A 23,207-nucleotide genomic window follows, 5' to 3' on the forward strand; every position below is an offset into this window, starting at 1 on the left:
CTTGTGTATTTTTGTATATCTAGTGATGACTGCTCACTTATTTACATCTATATACATATGCACACATATACATGCATTATTCAAGTAGGTGTGCATCTACATACAAATATAAACCAGCCTCCTCATAGTTGAGGGGAGTGTGACAGATGCCAGCATGTACGGGAGGCAGCAGGAAAGGTAAATTGACTGTCTACCCCAGAATCCTACAACCTCACCTTGCACCAAAAACTAAGGTCCCATGCACTGAAGAAGCCATGAAATTCCCAAGAAGACCAGGGCTGGAGGTAAACAAACTCCAGGGACTAGACCCAGCCCCTAAAGACCCTCTCCCGATCCAGAGGGATGGCATGGGGAGGGAGGAGAGAGGGGGGTTCAGGATGGGGAACACATGTACACCCATGGCTGAGTCATGTCAATGTATGGCAAAACCACTACAGTATTGTAAAAGTAATTAGCTTCCAATTAAAAAGAAAAAAAAAAAAAAAAACCCTTTCCCTCTTCCTGGAGGAAATCTTGCCTTTCAATAAACAGGGCCCTTGTCCCAACTAAGAGAGCCGAAACTGTTGGGGGCCAGGGGCGGTGTGGGGGCTGCGGAGCAGGGGCCCCAGCACTGCCTTCATGCCTGCAAAAGCCCACTGCCACATGGAGGGATCTGGAACCTTCACACTGCTGTCCCTCCATCCTCATGAGGTTAAGAAATGCTGCCAAGTTCACTGCCATCTACCTCAGCAGGCCTTTACTTAGCAGCAGCTATGCCCCAAGTCCAACGCTCAGACCTCACTTCTCACGGCACCATCTCATGTATGTTTCACAAAAGCAAGGAGGCAGTATTACTCTCCTTTCAGAGGTGAGGAGTCTGAGGATCAGAAGGGCTGATCAGGGCCCAAAGGCAGAGACCACAGTGGGTAAATGGAGGAGCCCCAGGCCACTTTCACACCATCGTGACTGGCCCAGGGCGCCGAATCTGAGCTCCTGGGCTCTGGTGTCCCTCCAACTCTAATCTAAAGGGAATCAACAGGAAACAGGTCTTACCTTGGTGAACCTTAAGCTTAATGACTATAAAAGGAAAAGAGAAGCCAACTTTTGTTCGCCACCTTCCAATACAGTCAAATAAGAACCCTCTCTGTGACCATGATTCAGCTCAGTTCTCAGAAGCTGCGTGGTGTTTCCCATCATCAGCTCTCTCAGCAAACAACATGGTCCCTGTCCCCTACCATTGCTGTTCTCTCAGCTCAGGTTTTCACAGCCTCAGACATTCACCTACTGCGCCCAGAGGAATCCCTTCACCGCCTGCCTTCCTGGAAGACAGGAAGATCCTTCTCAACAATTAACTTCAGCCCAAACGAGCAATGCTTGAGCAACCTCAGAGGTCTCTACGCTTATCTTTACTATATCTGATACTCAGGTTTTATTCTCTTCAACCCCACTGTAGGCTCCTTACCCAGAAACCCAGGCTTGACTTCTCTAATATTTGTCACCACTATGACACTACCACCAAGCCTTCATCCCTGGAGAGAAAGCAAAACAAATATCCATATGTCAACATTTTTTGGGTAACTGCTAGGTCACATAAAATAAAAACTGAAGTAGGAATTAGGTTTTTTAAGAAAAATAATATGATATGGTCTTGGCCCCAAACAACTCACAACTCAGTGAGGAAGACGGAGACATAAATGACTGCTAGGATCTGCTGAATCATTTGACACTAGAATTTGCCAGTGACTGGGAGTTGGAAGGGACAGTCACTCTGAAGGATGAGAGAGTCTGCTCCTGATACCATCTCAAAGGAAATGATGACCAGCTGACTTTAACAAGGTAGAAATTTAATAAGGATAAATGTCAAGTCATGCACTTAGGTCCAAAAAAAACCCACTCACAAGTATAGGGTAGAGAAGATCACATGAGAAAGTCTTAAGGGATTGGGTTGCCCAAAAGCTCAATGACTCAGTGTGATGAGGCTCCTGTAAAAGCAAATGCAATATCAGGCTGCCCTGAGCAGAATGCTGCATTCACAGTAAGAAAAGTGAGATCTCAAATCTGGGTCCCAGCAATCATACAGGGATGAACAGTCAGAAGTGTGCACATTTCAGAGAGTTGACAGGAGGGTGACACCATGTCCTAACAGGAATGAGGATCGTGAAGCTGGAGTAAAAACAAGGTACATGGCTACAAGAGTCATCTTCTAACTAGTCTTGGACTTTACCATTCCGCTCCCAGAAATAGACAACAGAGATATAGCTGACCTAACTTATAGAGGTTGGAGAAGGAAATGGCAAGCCACTGCAGTGTTCTTGCCTGGAGAATCCCAGGGACGGGGGAGCCTGGTGGGCTGCCGTCCGTGGGGTTGCACAGAGTCGGACACGACTGAGCGACTTCACTTTCACTTCTCATTTTCCTGCACTGGAGAAGGAAATGGCAACCCACTCCAGTGTTCTTGCCTGGAGAATCCCAGGGACGGGGGAGCCTGGTGGGCTGCCGTCCGTGGGGTTGCACAGAGTCGGACACGACTGAAGCGACTTAGCAGCAGCAGCAGCAACTTATAGAGGCACTGACATTAACCCAAAAGCAGGGATTTAAAATATGAGAGGGAACAGGCAAAATATCTGATGAAACTGAATACATTACCTATCTCATCATAAAATGTTACCAACTGCAATATCATAAATAGTTACTGATAGGAAAGTAAGAAAATTCTGTCTATAAGGAAAAGAAAATTACACACTACTATACACACAGATTCATTCTGTAAAAACAGCAACATACACATACAGCAAACACCGCACTGAAAATGGAATGGAAGACAATGTGGTATGAAGCTCACAACACTGATTACCTATGAGCGGCGAGTTATTGACAGTTTCCAATTCTCTTTTTTACTTCTCTATATGTTGCTTCTCCATATATTCTCAGTGTTTCACAGTGGACATACACTGTAAATCTGGAAAGAAAAACTCTCATAAATGTTTCAAAAGAAAACGGGCTATCTAAAAGCTCTAACATATAAGAAGAGGAATTAGGTTTGTAACGTAAGCAGGAAAGCGGGGACTGGGATAAATGGGTGAAGTTTCTAGGAGACCTTATTTGACTCGCTATAAGACAATGGTCTGTGAGAGAAATAAACAGTTCCACTGCTACGGTGAGTTCTCCATCAAAAAGGCTGTGCCTCTAGAATGCTTTGAGACTATCTGGGGATGTACTGCAGGGAAAGCCTCCACGGTGTACAGGGTCAGCTTCTCCTAAATCTATACACTCCAAATCCTTTAACACTGCTCAAGTCAACTATGCTGCAGAATCCATAATACCTCTATTTCACTCTCTACGTAAGTTCACATTCTCATTCAAGCTTTTAGGATCCAGTTCTCTGTTCTCTCACCATTTCAGAGCCAACGGAGTACAGCTCAAAGAACATCCAACTGGGAATCAAAGGTTCAGATCCCAGCAGTAGCACTGGAAAGAACACAGCCGTGGACGAGTCACAATCTTCAGGAGTCTCAGTCTCCACAACGGTAAAATGGCAGTAAAATGTATACAACCTCACAAGGTAAAGCTGACATTTCAAGATAAAACCTGTGACACTGCTTTTATAACCAATAAAGTGCTATACAAGCAAAAGACAATACATTCCTGTCATGAGAGCTTATGCAGGAGCTGGATGGGCAGTTACAGGGATCCTATTCCACTGGAAGCAGAAAGCTTTAATTCCGAGATCATATGATTCTACCTTGGTGTTTAAGCATCACCTCCACGAAGAGGTCCTCCACTCCTTTTAACGTTCTTCTGACTTCTGACACCACAGAGTATAACAATGATTGCTTTTTCTCAAACTTCTAAGGCTGAGTCTCGATTTTTCACCATGAAGACATTTTCTTGAAACAAGGACCAAGGTTTCCATCTTTATCCTCAACCCCTAGTGCTGCTGGTAATTCACAAATGACTATTGGTGATTCGACTGAACCTTAATAGAACCCCTAGGGCTTCTCAGGTGGCTCAGCGGCAAAGAATCCACCTGCCAATACAGGAGGACACGGGTTTGATGCCTGGGTCTAGAAGATCCCCTGGAGGAGGAAATGGCAACCTGCTCCAGTATTCTTCCCTGGAAAATCCCATGGACAGAAGAGCCTGGCAGGCTACAGTCCATGGGGTCACAAAGAATTAGACACGACTGGACGTGCACTCCAGCTCCAACACCCCAGAACCCCTACTTAAAGTACAGCCTAAGGGCCAGCACTACTGACATCAATATGGAAACATGTTGCAGTGCTGATTGCCTAGCCAAGTCCCAGCTCCACGAAATCAGAACCTGCATTTTCACAAGATCCCCAGATGATTCCTATGCTAACAAAGTGAGACTGCTGCCGCCAATGTAGAGACTACCTTCAAGAAGCAAGGGCCAGGAGTATGCTCATCCAACAAGCTCTCTCTCCAAAGCCCAGCAAAAGGACTGACTCAGCCTCTCACTCGTTTATTCAGCCATTCGCTCACTCAACAACCATATATTATGTTCCTATACGACTCCAAGCATGTTCCTAGGCACCAAGTCTGTTCGCGCAGGTGTAATTGAATGGTAAGGATCCTCTAATACCACAGAGAATGGCCCCATCCCGCTCCCTGACCACAAAATCCAGCTAAAAACAATTTAAGTGCCTCTGAATTCCAGCTCCTCCAACCCTGGCCCAGCGCTTCACATGCTTTGCAGGTGTCAGGGCTGATAACTCTTCACAAACCTCGGAGAACCCACCCACACAACAGCCACAGCTCAATGGTTTGGGCACAGCCCCTTTATATTTCTGCAGGTGTTACATTCCAAAAATACTTCTTCTTACAAAGCATGGCAGGAATTCTACACTGAGGAAAGAAAAGAGGTTCAAGAAGGGCCTGATTTTTCCCGAGGGACAGAAGAGACTAAACCTCTCACAGAGAGGTTTACATTTTAAAAATGTATTTATTTTATCAACCACATGCTCACAAGTCAAATATCCCCTCAAAGACATTTTGCAGACAGAGATATTCTGGGAACATACTGGAGGCAGCTTATTTATCTGCCGCTATTATAAGACTAGCCTGAAGGGATGAGTATCAGATGCTATCTCCCGCTGAAATGACAGTCTGCCCGCCTGCCACCTCGATGCCAGGTCACAGCTACTTCATGCCCCCAAATAGCCCCTACTTGGCTCTTAAAAGATTGTCTCTGCCCCCACCAGTCTTGCAAGAGGCTTCCAATTAGCCCAGGTCAGTCCCAATGGGGAGGGCTATCAGTTTGCTCTAAGAATTCTGCAACATCTTTGGGGTCTGTAAACTGACAACAGAAAATGTAATTAACATACAAACATGATACTAATATGGAATACTGCCACAGTGCTGGAAACCCTCAGGGGCTGGTAGGATCCCAGGCAAACTCAGTTCTTGGATTTTATTGTGCAAAAGGGAATTATAAGAAAGCATACTCCGGTCAGCTGCAACTGTCTCAAAGCTGTCTCCTTTGCTATCTTTAACCAAATTATCCTTCCGGTTACAAGATTTAGCAATTAGGAAAGCCTTCCACTTCTCCTGTAGGTCCTCTCTACCTTAGACTAGTAACTGTTTCCTTCCCCACAGTGAGCACATTGGGGTGGCGGCTGGCCTTCTATTCAGTGCAGTATCTCTGGAGCCCAGAAGATAGATATTAGGTCTTCAGTAAAAAAAACTTACAGAATGATGACAATTCATTCATCAAGCATTTAATGAGTGCTGAGTTTTAGGATTAGAATACTAAATACCCAAAGATGAAAAAGAAATAAAGAAACGGTTATTAGGTCTTATTGACCTTTGGAGACTAAATAAAACAAGAAACGAGGACTATAAAAAGCCTGGATGCAAACTCCAGTGTGAGAGATGAGGGAATTCCTGGAGCAGAGCAAGCCAAGTGCAACAGAAATGGAATTTTCTTATCCACAGCATGTCACACAGATCCACCCCCAGTCTGTAATTCACTGTGTACTGCACGCATTTCCCACACTCCAGCCTCTTACTCTCTGACTGGCCAAATTTCTCATCTGCCTTTTAAAACATCAGTATATACTGTACGGGATATCCTGTCTTCCCACTAACCTGTCTTATCATCAGGAGGATCACAGCTCATAGCACGGTGCACTTCTCAGAGGCATTCTGACTTTATTCTCAGGCCCAGCTGTAAGGCTGTTAGTGTCACATTGCACAGAAGGGCAGGGGCGTGCAGGCTTGCCACAGGCTGTACCTCTGGACCCAGCTTCCATCTCTTCTAAATCCTGTGTTCTCATCACCGACCCACTTCCTCTCCCGGGCGCCTCTCCACCCAGCACCGCTGCCCAACAGAAACACAAGGTAAGCCACACATGCCATCACACATTTCCTACTAGCCTCATTACAAAAGGAAAAAAGAAATGTGAAATTAATTTCAGTAACTTCTATTAACCCAGCACACCCAAATATTATTTCAACCTCTAATCAATATAAAAAAAAAAACTGCCAATGAGGTATTTCACCTTCTTTTTTAGTACCAAGTCTTCAAAGTCCAGCGGCCACTGAACACTGATGGAGCAACTCAGTTCTAGGTGCTGAATAGCACTGTGGCTGGTGGCTATGGACTGCACGGGGTGGACCTACTGCGAGCACGTCTTACACATGCTTGAGTCTCAGGGGGCCTAACTCTTGCTGTTTCTAAGTACCTAGAGGACATACATAAAGCCTTTTCAGTGGCACCAGTTTCTGCTGGATATGAATTTGGGGACGCCCCAGATTTCAGCTGACATAGGTTCTCCATGTTTCAGTGACTTGCAGCTCCAACCTTCAAGTCTCATTGTAGCCACCACTCCTTTAAGGAAGCCTCTGTAGCTATGCCCCCAACAGAGCCCCCAAAACTTCACACCTCCAAACCTTAACCCCATACTGTGAGTGCCTGCCTGTATTACCCACTATTGGACTTCCTTGAAACAAGACTGTTTCATTCATCGCCCAAGCCTTATCTCCCAACATAGTACTGCCTCAATAAATATTTGCCAGATGCATGGATGGATGGTTGGATAAATGAATGAAATCCCTCCTAACACAAAATCTCTCTCTCTAGGCCATAGTTTCCTCCTCTGTAAAATCTCCATGGTTCCTTTCAGCTGTGAAAGTCGACAAGGCCATGGAGCAACTTGCGTTGCTCACGCCTGGGTCACAAATACCAAATGGGGCACTTACCCTGAGCCCACATTGCACAACCAGCTTGACCAGCCATCTGACACAGGAAAGAACACTCAGACTGCACTTGAAAGGTTATTTCTCTGGACCAGTACAAAAGGGGGCAAACCAGATTATTTTCAGGTCTTTAAAAAGTATCCTATAAACTTCCTGCTATTCCAGAGAACTACAGAAATGTCTATGTTCTCTCATGTACATCTTTCTTTTTTTGGCTGCAACTAGAAGCATTTAGGATCTTAGTTCCCCAACCAAGGATAGAACCGAGGCCCCCTGCCATGGAAGCGAAGAGTCTTAACCACTGGACTGATGGGGAAGTCCCTCTCATGTAATTCTTGAATAGCTTCCCTAGCCTATCATTTATGTTTCTTACACTGTTCTTTTTCAGTTGCTAAGTCATGTCCAACTCTTTGCAACCTCATGGACTGCAGCATATCAGGTTTTTCTGTCCTCCACTATCTCCCGGAGCTTGTGCAAATTCATGTCCATTGAGTTGGTAATGCTACCTAACTATTTCATTCTCTGCTTCCCCTTTCGCCTCCTGCCCTCAGTCTCTCCCAGCACCAAGGTCTTTTCCAATGAGTCACCTCTTTCCATCAGTGGCCAAAGTATTGAAGCTTTAGCTTCAACAACAGTCCTTCCAATGAATATTCAGGGTTGATTCCCTTTAGGATTGACTGGTTTGATATCCTTGCTGTCTAAGGGACTCTCAAGAGTCTGCTCCAGCATCACAGTTTGAAAGCATCCATTCTTTGGCACTTATCCTTCTTTATGGTCCAGCTCTCACACCCCTACCTGACCACTGGAAAAACCATAGCTTTGACTATATATATCTTTGTTGGCAAAGTGATGTCTCTGCTTTTTAATATGCTGTCTAGGTTTGTTACAGCTTTCCTTCCAAGGGGCAAGTATCTTTTAATTTCTTAAATAGAAAATGGTTAATTTTTGCCTTTAATGAATGAACATCATCAAAAGATCACAAGGTCAGGTTTCAGACTCCAAAGTCCTGGTTTTCAGTGCCATTGCTAGCCACTTGGTCATCAATTTCCTTATCCATAAAAGAGGGGCAACAAAATAACCAGATCACAGAGTTGCTGTAATGGCCGGAATGCCTTATACACTGTAAAGGACCAAGTGAATGTAAACTATTACAGAAACTACTTCTTCCGAAGTATGTCAAAGTGAGATGACAGAGCAGTCCACAAATAATACTGCCAGTGGCCAGGCCCAGGCCTGGGGAACTCAGAGAAAAGCTAGAAGAAACCCAGTGCACTCCACTCCTGGGCAAACATCGAACAGGCCCGGAATTCATGGCTGCACAAAACCAAGCCCCAGACGTGCTGCCCAGAGATCTGAGGTAGCAAGCAGTCCAGAGGGCAGGCCCCCCAGGTAAACAGGCATCTGTCTGCCAGGCCCCACTGGGAGGTGGCCATAGGGGAGGCTGCCTACTGGAGCGCAGAGGACAGCACAAAGGAGCCAGGCATCCGAGCTAGGTAGGGAGTGTCTATCTCCGAAGTGTCTATCTCCTGCTGCACTCTGGCAGGCCAAGCCAAGGAGCTGGAGAAAGAGCTTCATCTGTCCTTTCTCTCTCCTGCAATGTTTTCAGGAGGTCTGAAATTTCCCATACTAACTCTGCCCATTTCAAACAGGAACTAGGTTTGCATGTACGTGTATGTGTGTACATGCGTTTTATTATTTCAGAAGAAAGCACTTTGCAGTCTGAGAATGAGTCATCAGTAATCCTTGTCGATGTGCCAGCAGCCTGCCCCTCTTCATTACAAACAGAAAGATAAAAGCTCTTGCACTACATTAGCTGGCATACGCCTCCACAGACAGTACAAATAAATTAATTGTGCCTCATCTCAAACAGCCCGGGAGGTGTGCGGGAGGGGAAAATGCACTCCGTCTTGTTTCATTAACAAATTAAACTGCAATAGAGCCATGACCATTCTCTTACGTACAGACGTCCGGCTATTCGGCCAACTCCAGGCAGTGGCCCATTTGGGGCGGCACTACCCAAGGTCCACACGTTGAGAAACCTGTGTCTCCTGCTGAGAGGAGTACACGTCCTTTATCCCTTTCATGGTCCTTGGAGAGGGGATGGTGTGATCCCAGGGGCCACTGTAAGGGCACCTGGGGGACCAGAGTCACCCATCTCGCGCTGGGCGCTGCTGCAAAAGGGAGGAGTTTCAATCACTTACCCCAGGCAAATAAACAAACCAGTTCTGCGGCCCTGGTATGTACATCACAGTGAAAGAGTCTGCCATCAAGCAAACTCTGTCACGCTAAGGATGGTGAGCATTCCAGAAAGAACAAAGTTATTCAAGACCGACTTGAAAAACAAGTCAGACTCCCCTTCACCGCAAGCTAAGATTACACCCTCAAATACACCTTCCTGCGATTCTTAGACGACTGCTTTTGCAGTGCAGTTAAAAGCAATTTGCTACAACGCTGTGATTTTCTTTATCCTGGTTCCGTACTACATAATTTAGGCAACCTGCATTTTAAAGTTGAAGAAGCAGGACTAAAAAGATGATCCTTTCATGTTTTATCTCCAAAGGGACAAAAACAGTGCTTACAGGGGAGGTGGGGGACAGGAAGTGGGGTGCTGAATGCTAAAAGGAAAGAACAAAGTGGACTCTAAGGAGAAGAGGAAGGGCCCCTCTCCTTTGCAAGGATCACCCGATTAACCAGTGACCTGCAAGGACATTAAGATCCCAAACAGTGAATCCAACTGCAAAATATGTCCGAAGTGTTTATTATACAGATGGCCTCTGGGTTTAGGTACTGGGAATTTGGTTTCTTTTTTGAACTGTAAAATCTAAGAATCTAAAAAATTCCAAGCAGAAAATCTGACCTCACAAGGCTAGGTCCTGCCCATAACAACAACAAAAAAAGAAACTAAACCTAAAGATGGAGAAGGCACTGGCACCCAACTCCGGTACTCTTGCCTGGCAAATCCCATGGATGGAGGAGCCTGGTGGGCTGCAGTCCACGGGGTTGCTAACAGTTGGACACAACTGAGCGACTTCACTTTCACTTTTCACTTTCATCCATTGGAGAAGGAAATGGCAACCCACCCCAGTGTTCTTGCCTGGAGAATCCCAGGGACAGGGGAGCCTGGTGGGCTGCCAGCTCTGGGGTCGCACAGAGCCGGATACAACTGAAGCGACTTAGCAGAAGCAGAAGCAAACCTAAAGAAGATAATGATAGGGATTTTCCTGTGATTCAGTGGTTAAGAATCCGCCTTCCAACACAGCGGGTATGGGTTCAATCCCTGGTTGGGGAACTAAGATCCAATGTGCCACAGGGCAACTAAGCCCACACACAACTAGAGAAGCCTGCGATGTACACAGAAGAACCAACACAGCCAAGAAAAAAGCATTGTAATAATAAATTCAACCAGATTCAAACCTTAGCATAATTGAAGAAATACCAAGTAAACAATGAGGTATCATTGAGCCAAGCCTTTGTAAAAGTGACTTTATCTAATGTAGGCCAAGTGGTTGAAGTTAGTACCTTACTGCTTTGCTGGTGGCATTGTAAACTGGCACAAGTCTTCTGGAAAGCAATTTAGAAATATCCATTGAGAGCCAAAAAAAAAAAATTGCGCCCTTTAACCCAGAAATCCTGCTCTTGGGAATCCACCCTAAGGAACTAATCTACAATAAGTATGAAGCCATATCTCCAAGTATTATTTATAATAGCACAAAACTGTAGGGGGAAAAAAAGTCTAAATGTCCAATAATAGATGAATGGTTAAATAAATTCAGCCTGTGGGATGATAGATTGTAAGACCATTAAAAATCATTTTGAAGACTATGTAACCATTTGGAAAACATTTGCTTAAGGTTTACTGAAAAGAGCAGAATACAAAATTGGGTCTACATATGATTACAACTATACAGAAATATGTCTGCATGCAGACAAGGGTTAAAAGGAAAAATGAAAACAGTTGTGGGAGGATAGCGAGCTTGTGGGTGAACTTTTTTCTTTTTTTCAATCTTTTTATTGTGGTTATAGCATTTTATCTTGTGAAAAAAGAAAAATCATTGGGTGCATATGCAGCTGCTCAACTCGCATTCAAAGGATGAATCAGGAATCTGGGAAACCAAGATGCTGATTTGGGACATGGAACAATTTCTAGCACTAGTCTCTATCCTAAGCTTGCCTGGGTCCCTCCTATCACATCTCTCAGCCCGTGAGGTAGGCTGATGAGCAAACAGATGCTCGGAGAAGCAGGAGGAGGTACCCAAATCTGTACTAAGCTACAAATGACAGACAGGATGAGATTTTATATCAATTCTGCTCCAAGGCCCCAGCCCGTCCTGTCAACTGCTGCTGCTGGTTTCGAGATCCCTCCTGTCTCTGGGAAATAGTTTCCTCCTTAATAAAATGAAGAGATTCACCTTTCTTCCAGCACTGTGTGGAACCATCCACGTATGGTTCATAAACAGCCTGTGTCCAACTCACCTGTAAAGCAGGTGAAATCTCAGATAAACGGTCCCCAACCAGAGCTGGTGAATTAGTGACAATTCTACTAGGCATACTGATGGTCCAACTGAAAGAGTTTTCAAATTTGCAAGGTTCAAACGTGACACACACTCAATAAAAACCATACTTCAAATTTTAACTTCTGGTCTTTTCCCTAGGTCACGATAAGTAGTACAATACTATCTCGTGATGCTGGACAGCAGTAACAAGGGGGAACTTCTTCCCCTTCCAGTCTGTTTTTCGCTTGCAGTACAGTATTGAATCAATTACATGAGACATGCAACACTTATTGTAAAAGGGGCTTTATGTTAAATGATTTTCCCCAACTGTAGGCTGAGGTAAGTGTTCTGAGCACATTTAAGATAGGCCAAGCTAAGCTGTGATGTTTAGGAGGTTTTAAGTGTATCAAATGCATTTCAACTTACACTATTTTCAATTTAGGATGGGTTTTATCAGTTTGATGACATAACTCATCCTAAGGGGAGGAAGATCTGTAATACTTTCTCAATTTTACACGGCAGAAGAAGTCTGATTTTTCTTTACAACTAAAGTACGTAAAAGTTAAGGAATATCAGGATGTAACCCTGCCGAGGAAGATCTGTATCTGGGAGTGGAACACCTGAATCTGAATTTAACCAGCTGCCCAGGCAATTCTTCTGCACAGGAATACTTGAGAACCACTAGTTAAGAATCCTGGGCTTCCCTGGTAGTTCAGCTGGTAAAGAATCTGCCTGCAATACGGGAGACCCCGGTTCAATTCCTGGGTCAGGAAGATTCCCTGGAGAAGGGATAGGCTACCCACTCCAGTATTCTTGGGCTTCCCTGGTGGCTCAGATGGTAAAGAATCCACTTGCAATGCGGGAGACCTGGATTTGATCCCTGGGTTGGGAAGATCCCCTCGAGGAAGGCACGGCAACCCACTCCAGTATCCTTGTCTGGAGAATTCCCACGGACAGAAGAGCCTGGCAGGCTACAGTCCATAGGGTCTCAAAGAGTCAGACACGACTGCCAGAATAAGCACAACAGAGTACAGGTAAAAATCCTGCAAACATCTGCCAGATGCAAACACCCAACTCATATGTCCACCTCCCCACACATAAGAAAGTCCCCTGGATTGGAGAGGAGGTTAGGTTTAGAAGCTTGTACTTGTTCAAATGAGTATTCATCGTCAAAGAGTGAAAATGTTTTTCTTTTTAATGTTTAAGATGGAAAAACACAAGAGGGTAATCTGTGTTCCTCAGACACTTCTTTTTCTGGTGAAAGAAGTCCTGGGCTCCCAAGTGTTATCCAGTTTCACACGCCCGTGTTTACCATAGTGCTGGGAACATAATAGGTATTCAAACCGCCTATTGAAGAAGCAGAGACATGAATGACTGCTCGAGCTGGTGGTGAGGCAATATCTTGCATCCAACTACACTTAATGTTTGTTTTGCTTGCTTGTCTGCCCGCACCATGCAGAAAGGCCCATGATGTGGGGGTGGGGTGCAGAGCATCCCGTGTCCTACGCAGTGATGCTGTGTCCCAGATGCTAGAAGAGGGCCTGGGATGCTGTGCATTTGTCAACAGTGGTTGAGTGAATGAACAGTAGGCACCAGCAAGAGCCAGAAAAAAACGTGAGGGCTCCTGGATCTGGTCATTTCATCCATAAACAGACACTGTTCCTACAGGAGAAAGGAATGGAGAACTTGTTTACCAAGTGCACATCATGCCCACCACGTGGGCCGGGTGCTTCCACACTCACAGGTCCTCAGACACCCAGCAGACTAGATGACATCCAACAGACTAGCAAGTAGGACTAGATGGTTTACCGAAAGACTTAGGCAGTAAGGAAGAGACTCTGGGTTCAAGAGCACATTCTCTACAGTCTTCACTAAATACAAGGTAGTCAAACACGAAAAATAAGAGAATGAATAAAGTCTAAAAGAAGGTCCTAGAGAGGATCCACTGTCCAAAGGAAACACGCTGTACACACACGCTCAAAGGTGTGGAGTAAACCTGAAGAGGTTTCCCAGAGGGAGCGCCGGGGCCAACCTCACACCAAGCTGTGGACAGGAAGTGGCCCTTGCTGGAGCTGCCTCTTAGCCTGTGGATGCTGTGAGAGCCTCAGCTGCTCACCTCAGGACCCATCTCTCTCCCTGAATGCACTAATGGTAGCGCTTACGCTGACCCCAAATTCCCATCAGCTGCAAACACTTTAGACGCCAGTGACACCCAGACCACTTGCAGGGTTCTACTGGCTACAGTTATCAAGCACCCATGGGTGCACGTCCCCACGTAATCAAGAGTCAAGATCGATTATGAACTCAAACTGGCCTGGATTCAAACTCTGCCTTCACCATCTTCTGACTGCAAGGCCTTCATGCCCCAAGCCTCAGTTTCCTCATCTGTAATGGGGGATAACACTAATGCTCACCTCAGAGAGTTATTGTGAGGGTTAAGTAAAACAATGCCCTTAAAGGACTTGCCACAGGACTGGCACGCAGTCAAGTTCCAGTGGATGGCACCTATTACAACTGGAAGCACCGTAAAATCGGAACACTAGACGTTTCCCCAGTGCACAAGCACACACGCTACCTATGTGTCCTGCATTCTCCACTTTTTCCAATTCCACATAAAAAAAAATCCATCTGCTAATACAGGACATATATTTGTTATTTTTAATAGGCACAGAATAAGTATCTATTCCTCTCCCCAGGGATCAAACTTTTTAATGATTTCCACATTAGATTTAACATTAAATGCAAATTGATCCATAAAGTCACCTAATTAGAAATTAAGCATGCCATAGACATTACCCATGATTTAATTAGAACAACAACACAATATGAAGAGAAATGCCCCTCCCTTAGGAGGAGAAGCTGGGCGTGGCTCTCCAGCTGGACCAATTACAGGCTAGGATCTGAAAGGTCACCTGGCCTGCCAGGGCCCCAGAAAAACGATCGAGTTAGATTTCAAACTTCCTTCCCAAAGAAAAGAAATCTATAGTCCAAATCACTTCAGTAACTATTTATGGAGCAACCGGCTCTGGGGATTCAAGGACTCGTTCATGTTTTGAGAAGGACACAGATTAGGGAATCCATGGCCGGTTCCCTTTACCAGCACACCCTGCCTTGAGGAGTGGAAGGGTTTGAACTTTTATTATGGACAATGCTACCAGGCAAATGTTCCTCCCACTCTGCCTTCCCCTCCTTTGGGAGGCCATGCCCCCAATATTCATTTCCCAAAGCAGAATTTTAAAGTCACAGAGTCTCAGGGCTCAAAGCTCCAGACTGGTAGAGCTGGTCAAGCTATCTCATGCTTAAATCATGACCTACACCTCCAACCCAGGGCTTCTCCCTGATCAGATTCTGAAAAGGCTGCCAAGACATATCTCAGCACGGCTTGTCCTTTTGGGTGCAAAATCATCTTTGTCCCTAGCCTGGCCTTTTGACCAAAAAAGTGGAAGAGGAGGAGGGGGAGAGACAGCGGTGTACCGAAAGCCCTCTGGAATCATGCACATGGCACGGAATCTCAGGGGTTCAGCGACGCTCTGCGTGGCCAGGAACTGTGCAGGGGTCCGGCAAGGCGTGAGGCTGACTGACCAGTAGCATCTCAGGTTTCGGGGAGCCTGTGGGACAGTATCCTACCCTGGATGTGTGCGGGACCCTCTCCTTCCCTCCCTCACTGTGGGACAAGGACATCCTCCATAGCATGCTACAGCAAGCCCTTGCAGTCACTCCCCCATCCCCAGGCACCTTCTATCACCTCCTCAAACTAACTACTCTTCTTCTATTCTGTTGGGGGTGAGCAAACAGGGGCTGCTGCTCCTGCAGAGACCCTGAGGAGGGGGCTTGTGACTCAGGCCAGGGCAATGAACCCTTTCCTGATTCCTGGAAATGTCACTATAAGAGAGTCACAGAAAGTAACTACAATTCAGCAGCGGTTGCTCAAAAGACTCTTGGACGATATCCACTGCAAGAAAACGCCAGAGCAAACTTCTCCAACTCTTAAAAGTTAAAGAACTGCCCTTCATTGAATACGCTGATTACATGTAAAGCATATGTAAGTAAAATTTATACTACTCAGCCCAAAGCAGGGTAGACGAAGATACTTTAGATACCATTAGGATGCTGGTTATTGAAACTTATGGAATTTCTCCTTTAAAAGAAAAGCCTGAATCACAGTGAAATAAATATAAAGACATCTGACTTTAAACTAGCCTTGCCCTATGCTTGAGAACCCCACAGGGATAAAACAAGAACGTAATTTACGGAAAAGGATTTGGAATTGGACTCAGAAATGCCAGTACACGAAATCAAAATGTTATTATCACACAAATTCAAATTTTACTTTTGCCAATTAATTCCACCAAAAAAAAAGTGGGAGATAGCGAAATCCTTACAGAAGAACCACGTCACTCTATAAACATGATCTCAAAGCCCTTGTCCCACAAAGGCTGAGGGGGAGAGAGACCAAGGGGATGCGAGAGGACATCTTGCCTCTGAAGAGCAACTTTGCAGCTTACAAAGCCTATTCACTTTCATTGTCTTCTTTGATGCCCCCAAGACAGTCCTGTGGGGACTGTGGAGATGCCCACGAATCTGTCTCATGCTCTAAGAGGGGAGGAAGCTGTTGAAGGTCCCACAGCCAACAAGTGACAGCTCAAGCAGGTGAGCCACGGGTCATGTCAGGGCCAAGCATCATCCATGGACCACTACTCACAAAGAACACCCAGGATCTTTCCCAGGGATGCTCATGCATCTCTGTATGAGAAAGTGGGAGGAGGGGGTGGAGTTATGAGCCTGTTTTGACCCATTCCTACCAGAGTTGTACTTTCCAGACTTCACAGCATGAGGTCAAAGGAAAAGAAAGCCACTTCTTCATACTTTTATCTCAATAAGGATGCACGGGCCAGGCACAATCTTAAGCGCTTCACGTACATTAAGTCATTTTTACTCTTACAACAGGTCTATGAGGTAGGAACTATTAATGCCCCTATTGTACTATTCAGTAAACAGCAAGGTTAAGTAATTTGCCCAAAGGCAAAAGGCTCGAAACTGGTGGGCTGGGAGCCAGGAGCCAGGAGCCAGGCAGTCTGGGCCCAGTTGCTGTTCTTTTGACCATTAAGCTATCCTGCCTCACACGAGATGCCAGCGTTCGTGAATTCAAACCTGCCACAGGTCTGGGTGCAGGTCCCCAAGAACTCCCTGATATCACCACACGAAGCTTCCTTGACTTCCAGATGCGCCGTGTTTCAGAAACATGCAGGTCACCACATTCTATCCCTGCCCCCCTTCCACCTCCCCTTATTGAGTTACTGCAGGAGGATCGTGTATTAAGGCAAACACCACTTTGACATAACCTAATAACCACCCATCTCCTAGCACTCAGCAGGAACGAATGCTACAGGGCACACGTGCAAACTCGATTCTCAGTCCAGGAGTGATTTCTGTGGGAAGCGTAATTCCATTGTTTTCCTCACCCAGCACATCTTATATCCATAAAACACAAGACCCCCATCAGTCAGGACACTCAGGAATGAAAGGCCCTGCCTCCTAACCCGTGTTTCAGGTACAGCTAGACTCCATCTGGTGACAGAAAGTCAAACCTAACCTGATCTTCCCATTTAAAAACACAGTACCAAACACACACATCTATATGTAGAAGGCAGCATTTGAACAGAGACATATAAGTGTTTCATATCCAATTCCTCTGCTTACTTATTTATTAGCCCCAAATTACTCCTGATACTGTTGCCTATGGTCACTATAAACTACAGTTATATCTTGATATTGAGGGTTCTGTTCCAGGCTACCACAATAAAGCAAATATCACACTAAAAGCAAGGTACACAAGTTTTTTGGCTTCCCAGTGCATATATTAATAAAAGCTATCCTTATACTACTTGGACTGGAAGAGTCTGCGAGAAGACCCTGGAAATCCAACCAGTCAATCCTAAAGGAAATCAATCCTGAGTATTCCTTGGAAGGACTGATGCTGAAGCTCCAATACTCTGGCCACTTGATTCAAAGAGCCAACTCATTAGAGAAGACCTTACTGCTGGGAAAGATTGAAGGTAGGACGAGAAGCGGATGACTGAGGATGAAATAATTGGATGGCATCACCGACTCAATGGACATGAGTTTGAGCAAACTCTGGGAGATGGTGAAGGACAGGGAAGCCTGGTGTGCTGCAGTCCATGAGGTCGCAAAGAGTCAGACACAACTGAGCGACAACAATGTTTATACTATATTGTAGTTGATTAAGTGTGCAATATAGCAGTATACCTAAAAGCAACGCACATACCTTAATTTCAAAATACTTTGTTACAAAGTGCTAACCATCATCCAAGCTTTTGTCAAGTTGTAATCTTTCTTTTTCAGTTATTTATTTATTTATTTTTGTCTGTGCCTGGTTGTCATTGCTGCACAGGTTTTTCTCTAGTTGCAGTAAGCAGGGGTACTCTCTAGTTGCGGTGTGTGGGCTTCGCATTGTGGTGGCTTCTCTTCTTGCAGAGCACAGGCTCTAGGGTGCACAGGCTTCTATAGCTGGCGGCACGTGCGCTCAGCACTTGTGATGCATGGGCTTAGTTTCTCTGTGGCATGTGGGTTCTTCCCAAACCAAGAATCGAACCCCTGTCTCCTGCACTGGCAGGTGGATTCTTTACCACTGAGCCACCAGGGAAGCCCAGGTCATAATCTTTTTGCTGGTGGAGGGTCTTGCTTCACTGCTGATGGCAGCCAAGTGATCAGGGTGGTGACTGCCAAAGGTTGGGGTGGTTCTGGCAATTTCTTAAAATAAGACAAGAAAGGCTGCTACATGGATTGACTCTCCCTTTCACAAATGATTTCTCTGTAGCTGCAATGCTGTTAGCATTTTACCCACCGTAAAACTTCGTGCAAAATTGGAGTCAATTTTCTCTCAACCCTGCTTTATCAACTAAGTTTATGTAATAGTCTAAATCCTTTGTTATCATTTCAACAATCTTCACAGCATCTTCATAGGAATAGATTCCACCTCAAGAAACTACTTTGCTCATTCATAAGAAGCAACTCCTCATCTGTTAAAGTTTTATCATGAGATTGTAGCAATTCAGTCACATCTTTAGGCTTTCTTTTGGTATTTCTACAACATCTGCAGTTACTTCCCCCACTGAAGTCTTAAAGCCTTCAAAGTCACAGAGGAGAGTCAGAATCAACTTCTTTCAAACTTTCCTTAATGTTAATATTTTGACCTCTTTGCATGAATCCTGAATGTCTTTAATTGCATTTAGAATGGTAAATTCTTTCCAGAAGGTTTTCAATTTACTTTTCCCCCAGACCCATCAGAGGAGTCACTGCCTACAGCAGCTATAACCTTACAAAATGTATTTCTTATATAATAAAACTTGAAAATCAAAATTATTCCTTGACCCACAAGGCTGCAGAATGGATGCTGTATTAACAAGCATGAAAATCTCATTGTACATCTCCATCAGAGCTCTTGGGTGACCAGGTATATTGTCAATGAAAAGTCATATTTTGAAAACCATCTTTTTTTCTGAGCAATGGTTTTAAAATATTCAGCAAATCATTCTGTCACCAGGTATGCTTTATTCTTCCTTTTACATAGTAGAGGCAGGACAGATTTAGCATAATTCTTAAGGGCCCCAAGATTTCCCTAACAGTAAATGAGCACTGGCTTCAACTTCAAATCACCAGCTGCATTAACCTTGTCTTTGAAGCTAGGCATTCACTGACTTCTCCTCTCTATCTATGAAAGACTGAGCTGGCCTTCTTCCAATATTAGGGTATCTGATAATTTGTTGTTTAGCGTAGCCACCTTCATTAATGGTCTTAGCTAGATCTTCTGGGTAACTTACTGTGGCTTCTACATCAGCACTTATTTGCAGCTTGCACTTTTATGTTGTGGAGATGGTTTCTTTCCTTCAACCTCAGGAATCAAACTCTGCTAGCTTCAAATTTTCCTTCTGCAGCATCCTCACCAATAGTGGCTTTCACAGAATTGAAGAGAGTCAGGGCCATGATGTGGACTAGTCCTTAACTTAAGGAAGGTTGTGGCTAGTATGGTCTTCTGTCCAGACCGCTGATGCTTTCTCCATGAATCAGCAACAAAGCTGTTTCATTTTCTTTTAAAGTGCTACTGGAGTAGCACTTTCAATTTCCTTCAAGAACTTTTCCTTTGCCTTCATAACTTGGCTAACTGATGCAAGAAGCCTAGTTTTGGGCCTGTCTCAACTTTCAACATGACTTCCTCACTTCCTGCTTCACCATTTCTAGCTTTTGATTTTAAAGTGAGAGAGGTATGGCTCTTCCTTTCACTTGAGCAAAGGCCACTGTAGGGTTATTAACTGGCTCACTTTCAATATTTCTGTGTCTCAGGAAACAGGGAGGCCTGAGAAGAGGGAGAGAAATGAGGGAACAGACACTTGGTGGAACAGTCAGACTCATACATTTATGGATTAAGTTCACTGTTTTAAATGGGTACGGTTCATAATGTCCGAAAACAATAGTAACAGAAAAGACCACAGATCACCCCAGCAAATATAATGAAAATAACAAATAGAGCAAACAATGAAAAAGTTTCAAATATTGTGAGAATTATCAAAATGTGAGAGAGAGACACAGTGAACAAATGCTGGTGGAGAGATGGCACCTGGAAAAGCAGGGTTGCCGCAAACCTTCAATTTGTAAAACATGCAGTACCTGCAAAGCACAATAAAACAAAGCTTCATAAAATGAGGAATGCCTATATGTTCACTGTACTACTGACTCTATGCACAGACTTGACCATTAATGGCTCATTTTCAAAATAAGATTTACAAGACTTAGAAAATAAACTTATTGTGCCAGGGGGAAGGATGGGAGGAAGGGAGAATTAGGGAGTTTGGGATCGACGGGTACACACTGCTGTATTTAAAATGGATAACAAACAAGGTCCTACTGTGTAGCACAGGGAACTCTGCTCAATGTTACATGGCAACCTGCATGGTAGGGGAATTTGGGGGAGAATGGATACTTGTACATGAATACCTGTATGGCTGAGTCCCTCTGCTGTCCCCCTGAAACTATCACAACATTGTTAACCAGCTATGCTGCACTTAGCCACTCAGCCGTGTCTGACTCTTTGCAACTACGCTGACTGTAGCCCACCAGGCTCCTCTGTCCGTGGGAATTCTCCAGGCAAGAATACCGGAATGGGTTGCCATGCCCTCCTCCAGGGGTTCTTCCCAACCCAGGGATCGAACCCAGGTCTCCCGCATTGCAAGCAGATTCTTCATCATGTGACCCACCAGGGAAGCCCAAGAATACTGGAGTGGGTACCCAATCCCGTTCTCCAGGATCTTCCCAACCCAGAAATCAAACCAGGGTTTCCTTCATTGCAAGTAGATTCTTCACCAACTGAGCTACCAGGGAAGCTCTAATCAGCTATACTCCAATACAAAATTTAAAAGTTTTTTTAAAAATAACAAATAAAAGAGGTTTACAAACCCACATGGGAACCTGTTCTGTATAGCAAACTTTGGGATGTGGGTCTGTACTTACATCATAGGAAGCTGAAATGCAAACCCACTGCCTAAGATCCCAGCCCACTCAGTCACCTGGTGGCAGCAGCAGCAGCTGTAACCTCAGGGCGAGAAGCCATTCAGCTCATAAGTGGGGGACTAGAGCCAGGCTTCGGATCTGTAATGGTCTCTGCTGCTGACTTAGAACAGGGTTGGCAAATCTGGCCTGCCATCTGTTTTTGTATGGCCCACGAGTTAAGAATGGCGTTTGCATTTTTAAATAGTTGGAAAAAATCAAGAGAATAATAAATTGCATAGCATTCACATTTCTGCATCTATAAACAAAATTTTATTGGGAAACAGCCACACCCATTGGTTTGCATTTCATCTCTGGCTGCTTTCTGACTCCAATTGCATTGCTGAGTAGCACAGACAGAGATCCCATGGCTTGCGAAGTCAAAAATATTTACTATCTAGCCTTTTACAGAAAAAGTTTGCTGACCCCTGACTTAAAATAAAAGCACTGCTAGAAAAAAGACAAAACCTAAAAGGAGCCCAGGAGAAAAACACAAACGGACCACTTGATCAATGGTTCAAGTTCAAGGATTCAGGATCAAGGACCTCTGGTACCCAATGAAAGGGGAAGAGACATCAGCAGGAAATGAGTGGCCCAAGGACAGCAGGAAAACCTGGGGCATTTCTAGCCACACTCCCCACTGCACCCCCTCAGACATCCCCTTTATCTCAGAGAGTAAGTGGGGCTGGACAGGGGCCGAGTGATTCTGCTTGCCCTGCTGCTCCAATGCAACAGAAATGAGGGCAGGGCAGAGAGAACCAGCTGGAGTTCTCACCAGAGCTGAGAACTAGCCCAAGTCACTAAGCTACAACCTCTTTGTGATGTTTCTTAGTAGAAAGGAGGCAAATTACAGTCTCAGTTTGAGGTAAACTAGGAAGTGAGCACAGTATTCCCATGTCAAGCTTTTATTAAAAAAAAAAACCACAGCTGATTTAGGGTTATTATCGTCCTCCTTTTCCTCATCTTCCTCGCCACCTCTGTTGAGCCAGGAACCCCTAGCGCTGGGGTTGCCCGATTTAGAAATAAAATACAGGATGCCCAGTTAAATTTGAATTTCAGATAAACACACGAATAATTTTGTATTATAACTCTGACCCAAATATTGCTTCTCTGAAATTCAAATCATGAGACAGACTTATCACTAAAGAAGTACTGATTGTTTCTGATATTCAGATGTAACTGGACACCCTGTGTTTTATCTGGCAACCCAACACAGAATCCATATCAAGCAGAGGAGGTGACCCCCTTGACCCCAGCCCCTCCTGGTGAAGACCCTCCAGGAGCCCCACTTGCTCCCAAGGATGGGGCTGGTCTGCCGCTACTTCCAGAAACAAGCTTCCCCAGGAGCAGAACACCTGTGACCTGGGGACCCAGGTCCCACAGATGTGACCAGCACCCAGTCAAAGCAGATGCAGTTACCCTGCTTCCCCTTTTCAACCACCAACTGAACCCAACACCTGCCCTCTCCCCTAGCCTCAGTCTCCAGGCTAGATTCCATTCTCCAATCTCTCAAGAAGCCCCTCTGAACTATTACAGAAACAACATCTTCTCTCTCACACTTGTTCTGCTGGTTACACTAGGTCGCAAGGTATCGTCACACCTCTGTCTCTGGAGAAGGAACGACTCCAGGGCATGGCATTTACAGTAATAAGGAGTCTGTGGGAGAAGAAGGTGCTGAAACCACACTCAGCTATATGGTCCCAAACGGAAGCCAGAATCGGTGACTTGAGGACCACTCAATTCTCCATCCCAAGGCAAGCACCATACGGGCAGGGATCTTTAGATGTCTGTTTCACTCACAGCTATAGCCCTAGTGCCTAGGACAGGGCCTGGCACACTCTGGCACTCAGTAGATAACTGGGGTAGGAGTCACGCGTGAGCATCAACCAAAGTTGGGTGAGTGCAGAAATGTAAACAGGGCTCACAGAAGAGGGCAGGGCCAGTGATGGTTGGAAA

The 23,207-nt window shown here is 45.0% G+C and overlaps 1 protein-coding gene across 11 annotated transcripts in view; it reads right to left on the minus strand.

Annotated features, from left to right (window-relative positions):
• TEAD1 (TEA domain transcription factor 1) overlaps nt 1–23,207 on the minus strand; it is a 274,193-nt gene that overhangs the window by 212,256 nt on the left and 38,730 nt on the right. For 4 of the 11 annotated variants that reach the window (XM_070803659.1, XM_070803660.1, XM_070803657.1 and 1 more), the window contains one exon: nt 2,834–2,938. The exons of the other annotated variants lie outside the window; for them this stretch is intronic. The gene's annotated coding sequence lies outside the window, so the exon portion shown is untranslated. The remainder of the gene's footprint in view (nt 1–2,833; nt 2,939–23,207) is intronic. 11 annotated transcript variants of the gene reach the window in all.

This window comes from Bos indicus, chromosome 15, assembly GCF_029378745.1.
Source record: "Bos indicus isolate NIAB-ARS_2022 breed Sahiwal x Tharparkar chromosome 15, NIAB-ARS_B.indTharparkar_mat_pri_1.0, whole genome shotgun sequence".
Taxonomy (NCBI): Eukaryota; Metazoa; Chordata; class Mammalia; order Artiodactyla; family Bovidae; genus Bos; species Bos indicus.